The sequence below is a fragment of the Psammomys obesus genome, unplaced genomic scaffold (assembly GCF_907164565.1).
Source record: "Psammomys obesus unplaced genomic scaffold, mPsaObe1.curated_primary_1811, whole genome shotgun sequence".
NCBI classification, from domain to species: Eukaryota; Metazoa; Chordata; class Mammalia; order Rodentia; family Muridae; genus Psammomys; species Psammomys obesus.
In genome coordinates this window covers 11540084-11548303 of record NW_026589137.1, presented here as the reverse complement: position 1 = coordinate 11548303, position 8220 = coordinate 11540084, and the positions used below count along the sequence as shown (strand labels likewise).

At 39.3% G+C, this 8220-nt stretch overlaps 1 pseudogene; it reads right to left on the bottom strand.

The window, feature by feature from the left end:
- Nucleotides 1-4892: 4892 nt before the first annotated feature.
- On the bottom strand, nt 4893-5398 carry LOC129674878 (mediator of RNA polymerase II transcription subunit 28-like; annotated as a pseudogene).
- Nucleotides 5399-8220: the final 2822 nt, after the last annotated feature.

The window sequence follows — 8220 nt, the reverse complement described above, 5'->3', positions numbered from 1 at the left end:
TTCCGGGTTCTGGCTGGGCAGCCGAGAGTGGACCCGACCGCTTCCCACGCCGTGGGAGCCTCCCCTCACCTGGGAAACAAGATCGATCGCTGTTGTTTTAGGGCCCAGAGTTCAGTCTTCTGGTCGCTGCACGGAGTGTGTTGTCCTGCTTCTCAGACACGGTGTTCTCCTGGTGCCGCCATCTTGGCCCCCCTCGCTAAGTCACTTTTCTACTCTGGCTAGCAACCTTTCTCTTCGTATCCTTTGTCTGTACCTTCCACATGCTGGAGTCACAAGAGTCTGTCATGTATACCCATTATTTATGTGGGTTCTGAGGACCTGAACTCTGGTTCTCACACTTGCATTGCAGTCATTTTAATCCTATATAATATCCAATTATAAGTGAACACATACCATATTTGTCTTTCTGCTTATGGTAACGTTATCTCAGTCAGGATGTTCTTTTCTAGTTCCATCCATTTGTATGCAAATTTCACTGTTTTCCTTGTTTTTAATTGCTGAGTAATCTTCCACTGTTTAAATGTACCACTATTTCTGTATCCATTCATCAGTTGAGGAACAGAGCTAAACAGAGATTTCTCAGCAGAAGAATATCGAATGTCAGAGAAACACTTAAAGAAATGCTCAGGGTGATAGATACAGGTCTGTTTGTATTTTTCTACATGTGGACTTCCAGTTAGACCAGCAGAATTTGTTGAAGATCTTTTTTTTTGTTTTGTTTTTTTCCGTTGTATGGTTTGGCTTCCTTGTCAGAACTCAGGTATCCATAGGTGTTGTCTTCTATTCTATTTCTGGGTCTTCTATTTGATTCTATTGATCCACCAGTCTGTAATGTTGCTTTATAGTACAGCTTGAGATCAGGGATGGAGGTAGACCCATATCTATCACCCTGCACAGAATTAATGCAAAGGACATTGTCAGCAGAACAAAGCAACAGCCTATACACTGGAAAAGATCTTCACCAACTGTACACCTGATAGAGGACTAATATTCAGAATATATAAAGAACTCAAGAAATTATACACCACAAGCCAAATAATCGAATTAAAAAATGTGCTACAGAGCTAAGCAGAGAATTCTCAACAGAGGAATGGCCCAGAAAAAAATTAAATAAATGCTTAACATTTTTAGTCATGTGGTAGATGCAAATCAAAACAAATCTAAGATTCCATCTCACAATCACCAGAATGGCTAAGATCAAAAACTCAAGGGACAACATGTGCTAGAGAGGATATAGAGAAAGGGGAACCTTTTGGTATAATGTTCTTGTGGAATATATATACATTTTACCTTTGTTCATTCAAATGCTGACTTCTCTACCGCAATATCTGGTTTCTGAATGCACATTGCATTGTGATGCTTATTCTAAACACCACCTGTCTCAAGTTTGTATAAAGATGCCACCATTTGTTCTCTGTATTTTCAATAAAACAACCAGCCAATACTGTGCAATGCAGAGAATAGGTGGTACATCTTGGTCCAGAGGGGAGGATAAAGAAGCGAGTGAGAGTAGTAGGAAAGGAGAGATTGGCAGGAGAGGACTTGGAACCATGAGAAGAGATGAACCAGACCTAAGATATGACTAAAATCAAGTATAATGTATAAAATCTGAATGGTGGGAAAGTATGCAGGCTTGGAAGTTTAGGATGGAGTGACTAATGCCAAGCATTGTGCTCTAGATCAATTAAATAAACCATAGTCTCTGTGTGGTGATTTGAGTGCACAGCTGGTTCAGGAATAACCACTGCTTAAATAAAAGATAAATCAATAATCTTTAACCTTCAACAACAGGAACACTCCCTCATTGCTGGTGGGAATGTAAACTTGTACAACCACTCTGGAAATCAATCTGGCACTTTCCTAGAAGAGTAAGAATGGTGCTACCTCAAGACCCAGCTATACCACTCCTGGGCATATACCCAAAAGATGCCCCAACGGCCAATACTAACATTTGCTCAACTATGGTCATAGCAGCTTTATTTGTAGTAGCCAGAATTTGGAAAAAACCTAGATGTCCCTCAACTGAGGAATGGATACAGAAATTGTGGTACATCTACACAATGGAATACTACTCAGCTACTGAAAAGAAGGAAACCATCAACAGTCCTAAAGGAGCTAAACACTAAGGAGGACGTTAGGGAGGATTCTTAAATCTCAGAATGGCCAACAGGATAGGCTCCAGAAGCAGTAGAAGAGAAGAAACAGAATAGGAGTCTACTATAGAGCATCCTCTGAAAGGATTCACCCAACAGGGATCAAAGTAGATGCTCAGGGACAAACTGGGCAGAGTGCAGGGAGTCTTATGGAAGAAGAGAGGTGTGGGATTAGAGGAAAATGGAGGGGACAAGAGCCCCACATGGAGACGAACAAAACTAAAATATCTGAGCCCAGTTGGTCCTACAGAGATGGATGCACCAATGGAGGACCATGTATGGAGAGGACATAGACCCTGTGCTCAGATGTGGCTGATTGGCAGCTCAGTCTCCATGTGAATCTCGGAGTGAGGGGATCAGGGGCAGTTTCTATCATGAACTCAGTTGAATGCTCTCTTATCACTTGTTCCTGATGATGCAGCCCTGCCAGACCACAGAGGAAAAGGATCCATGCAGTCCTGATGAGACATAAAAAGTTATGAGCAGATGGCAATAGTAAAGAACTCACCCTTTTATTAGACCAAGGGAAGGGGATGAGGGAAAGATTGAAAGAGGGTGGGATTGGAGGAGTTGAGGGAGGGGACTTCAATCAGGATATATAATGAATAAATTGTAAAGAAAAAAAGAAAAAAGAAAAAGAAGGAAATAAGATTACTTTTTAAAAAATGCTCAAAGTCCTTGGTCTTTGGGGAAATGCAATTCAAGCTGACACTGAGATTCCACCTCACATCCCTCAGAATGGCTAAGATAAAACCTCAAGGGATTACACATGCTGGATAGGTTGTGGATAAAGGAGAACCTTGCTCCATTGCTGGTGGGAATTCAACTTTGTACAACCACGTTGGGAATCAATCTGGTGCTTTCTCAAAAAATTAAGAATAGTGCTACTTCAAGATCCAGCTATACCACTCCTAGACAAATATCCAAAAGATGTTCAACCATACAACAAAGACGTTTGCTCAAATAGTTCATAGTAGCTTTATTCCTAATAGTCAGAATATGGAAACAACCTAGATTTCACTTGAGTTTTTGAGCTTAGCCATTCTGATGGGTGTAAGTTGAAATCTCAGGGTTGTTTTCAATTGCATTTTTCCAATGACAAAGAATATTGAGCATTTCCTTAAGTCTTTTGCTGCCATTCAATATTCTTCTATTGAGAATTCTCTCTTTAGCTCTATACCCCATTTTTAATTGTATTACTAGGTTTGTTGGTGTTGAATTTTTCCAGTTCTTTTTATTTCTTTTTAAATGTAATCAGTTTATTTAGGTTTTGGCCAAGAAATTAAAAAAAAAAAAACATGACAATCAGTACTGCATAAAATGAGTGGGTTTTTCTTTCTTTTTTGCCAGAGGTTGGGAGGGACTGGATCTCATGTAGCCCACAACAGACTCAAATTCTTGCCATGTAGCTGAAGATGACATTAAGCTCTGATCCTCCTTCCTCTACTCCTGAAATGCTGGATTATAAGCATGAGGCCGTGCCCAATCTAAGTTTTTCAACACTGTACATTCTAAAGAAGGGGACTTGATGGTCTCAGGCTGTTTCTAATTGGTCCAGGTGCTAAATATCATACAATCAAGCACACAAAAAATAGTAATATCTCGCATAATCAAGGAAATGCCTAATTCTCATAGGTATACCACAGAGCAAGTAACACAGGCACTACTCATAATGCGTAGGGAGAACTTAAGAAAGTTGGCAAAAAAAATAAAAAGGTTGTGCCCTGGAATGCAGTGACGGGGTATTCTGAAGCTTCAGAGAGAAGATGGCCATGCCCAGGGAGTGGGTGTCAATGCTTATGACTGAGGCTTCAAGGCTCCAGAAACCAAAATGGACAAGACCAAAACCAAGCTGGGTACAGAGTATTTGTTTTGGGTAAAGAGAGGTACTCTACTCTGAAAAAATATATAAATAACATTCAAATAACTAAGACAATCCAAGGCAGCCTTTGGCCCTCATACCTCATCTGTGACTTCCTGTGACCCCATTCCTTACACTGACCAGAACAGCGTAGCCTGGGCGCACTCAGCATGCCATTCTCCTGCTCTGTGTGCCTTCGGGGCAAAGTGAATAAGGACCCAGAAAACGTAACTCAGCTCAGATAAAAATCCAGCATTAAGGCAAGCATCCTCCTGTAATACCATACTAGCAGCACACTGTGTAAACATAAAACATGCTCACCCTGTGCCATACTGGAAGCACTGCACTGTTGTCAGGTTCCTCTTGAGGTACTTCAAAGTTACATACATTTCTGCACTGCCACTGACGGTTATTAATGCTGATAACCAAACTCGTTCTTATATCCCCTGGCTTTGCAAACCATTAAAAAAATTTCCCCTTCAGGTTTCACCAAATAAAAAACAAAAATACAGAGATGAAGCTACAAAATGTTGTCAAAACAAAAGGCAAAGACCAAGTAAGAATGTGTTTAACAGTCTAAACTTTACTAAAGATTAAAGAAACAAAAAAACAATTGGTTTATCAAAGTTACAGGCATTCTATAAAGTGCTAATGAATTTAGAGTACTAGAGGAGCTGAGGCTGGTGATCCTGGGTTCAAGGCCACCCCACGCTTCATACTGAAATAATAAATTATAAAAATTTCTATAATAAATCATAAAAATGGGTAGAGACATAAACTAACATCAGCTCATTATCTGACAGAGTTCTTCCAATATGCCACATCTGTAAGAAAAGATGTCTGGCCAGACTGCAGAGCTGCACCACAGGCCCGAGGCCTTAGGTCTGCTTCAGAGGTGCAGGAATGTTGGCAGATGACTGCTAGAGGTAGGCCAAGGAGCCCTGAGGGATTTCAGCTCGCTTTTTGTTCTGCACATTGATGTCCGCCAGCACCTGCTGCCAATGCCTCAGCTTTGTCAGGTGCTTCTGGACCAGCGCATCTTTTCGCTGCAATTCACTCCTCAGTTCTGAGACATCCTCTTTGATAACTTGATCTGGTTTCTGGACAGACAATTGCAATCTTTTTTTTTTTTTTTTTTAAGAAAAAAACACTCTGTCTGTCTTGCAATGTCCAAAAACTTCTGGATATACTGATCAACACCAGTTCGAATTTCTTCCTGATCAGTTCCATTGACATAATCCTGACTCAAAAGGGAAACAAAGCAAGCATTGAATGATGACTCTAAGGTGTCCACCAAGGTGCTGCTGGACTGTCTCTGAGCCCCAGGGGCTGCTTGCAGAAGCGAGGCCTGGCCTGGGAGCCCCTGGGCCGGGGGGGGGGACATATCTGCAATGCTTCTTCAGTTCTTTATATATTCTGGATATTAGCCCTCTGTCAGATATTGGGTTGGTGAAGATCCTTTCCTAATCTGTAGGCTGTCATTTTGTTCTGACAACAGTACCCTTTGCTTTGCAGAAACTTTTCGGTTTCATTATGTCCCATTTATTGATTATTGATCTTAGAGCCTGTGAGGTTGGTGTTCTGTTCAAGAAGTTGTCTTCTATGCCAATTAGATCAAGGCTCTTCCCCACTTTTTCTTCTAACAGGTTTAGTGTGTCTGGTTTTATGATAAGGTCTTTGATCCACATGGACTTTAGTCTTACGCAGGGTGATAAATATAGATCTATTTGTTTTTCTACATGTAGGCATCCAGTTAGACCAGCACCATTTATTGAAGATGCTGTCTTTTTCCACTGTATGATTTTTGCTTCTTTGCAGAAATCAAGTATCCACAGGTGTGGGGTTTAGTTCTGGGGCTTCAATTTTATTCCATTGATCCACCATTCTGTTTCTATGCCAGGACCATGTAGTTTTTATTATTATTGCTCTGTAATACAACTTGAGATCAGGGATGGAGATACCTCCAGAAGCTCTGTTATTGTACAGGATTGTTTTAGCAATTTTGGGTTTTTGCTTTTACATATGAGATTGAGAATTGTTCTTTCAAAGTCTGTAAAGAATTGTGGTGGTATTTTGATGGGGAGTGCACTGAATCTGCAGATTGCTTTTGGTAGAATGATAATTTTCACTATGTTAATCCCCCTGATCCATGATCATGGGAGATCTTTCTATCTTTTGATAGCTTCTTCAATTTCTTTCTTCAGAGACTTAATTTTTTTTTCATACAAGTATTTTACTTCCTTGTGGTTATTGTGAAGGATGTTGTTTCCCTGATTTCTTTCTCTGCCATTTTGTCTTTGGTATACAGGAAGGCTACTGATTTTTTTTTAGTTAATTTTGTGTCCAACCACTTTGTTGAAGGTGTTTATCAGCTATTGATGTTCCCTGGTAAAATTTTTGGGGTCACTCATGTATACTCTCATATCATCTGTGAATACTTTTATTTCCTCCTTTTTGATTTGTATCCCCTTGATCTCCCTTAGTTTTCTTCTTTCTCTAGCTTGGATTTCAAGAACTATGCTGAAGAGAAATGGAGAGAGTGGGCAGCCTTGTCTTATCCATAATTTCAGTGAGATTGATTTAAGTTTCTCTCCGTTTAGTTTGATGTTGGCTATAGACTTTCTATATATTGCATTTACTATGTTTAGATATGTGCCTTGTATCTCTCATCTCTCTAAGACATTAAACATGAATGGGTGTTGGATATTGTCAAGTGCATTTTCAGAATCTAAGGAGATGATAATGTCAGTTTTCCCCTTCAGTTTGTTTATATGGTGAATTACATTGATGAGTTTTCATATGTTGAAATACCCATGCATGCCTAGGATGAAGTCTATTTGGTAGTGGTGGATATCTTAATGTGTTCCTTGATTCTGTTTGTGAGTATTTGAGTATATTTCCATCAATGTTCATATGGGAAATAGATCTGAAGTTCTCTCTTTTTTTTGGGGGGGGTGTCTTTGTGTGGTTTAGGTATCAAGATGACTGTGATTTCATAGAATGAGGTTGGTAATGTTCTTTCTGTTTCTGTCTTGTTTAATAGTATGAAGAATATTGGTGTTAGATCTTCTTTGAAGGACTGGAAGAATTCTGTGCTGAAAATATCTGGCCAGGTCTTTTTATGAAGGGAGATTTTGATGACTTTTTATTTCCTTGGGGGATTTAGGACTATTTAATCTAATTACCCAATCTTGATTTAACTTTGGTAAATGGAATCTATCAAGATAATTGTCTATTTCATTTATTTTTTCACATTTTGTAGCATATAGGCTTTTGTAGTAAGACCTAATGAATCTTTGGATTTCCTCAGTGTCTGTCATTATGTCCCCCTTTTTATTTCTCATTTTGCTGATTTAGATAGTTTCTCTCTGACCTTTAGTTAGTTTTCTTATGGGTTTGTCTACCCTGTTGATTTTCTCAAAGAACCAGCTCTTGGTGTCATTCATTCTTTGAATTGTTTTCTTTGTTTCTAATTTATTGACCTTAGCCTTAGTTTGATTATTTCTAATCATCTACACCTCTTGGGTGTGTCTGATTTTTTTTTTTTAGGGCTTTCAGGTGTGCCGTAAATTTGCTTGTATGAGATGTCTCAAACTTCTTTCTGAAGGCACTTAGTGCAATGAACTTTCCTCTTAGCACTGCTTTTATTATGTCCCACAAGTTAGGGTAAGTTGTACCTTCATTTTCATTGAATTCTAAGTCTTTAATTCTTTATTTCCTCCCTGACCCAGTTGTCCTTGAGTAGAGAGTTGTTCAGTTTCCACGTGTGTGTAGGCTTTTTGCTCTTTCTGTTATTGCTGAAGTGTAGTTTTAGACCATGGTGATCTGATTGTATACAAAGGATTATTTCAATATTGTATCTGTTGAGGCTTGCTTTGTGCCTGACTATATGGTCAATTTTGGAGAAGGTTCCATGAGGTGTTGAAAAGAAGGTATACTCCTTTGTGTTGGGGTGAAAAGTTTGTAGACATTTATTTGTTCTGTTTGATTTAAGACCTCTGTAAGTGCTATTGTTTCTCTGTTTAGCTTCTGTCTCAATGATCTGTCCCTTGGCCATAGTAGGGTGTTGAAGTCTCTCACTATTAAGATGTTGGAATCCATGTGTCACTTAAGCTTTAATAATGTTTCATTTACCAATGCTAGTGTTCTTGTATTTGGGGCATAGATGAACAGCACTGTGATGTCCCCTCGGTGGATTTTTTTCTT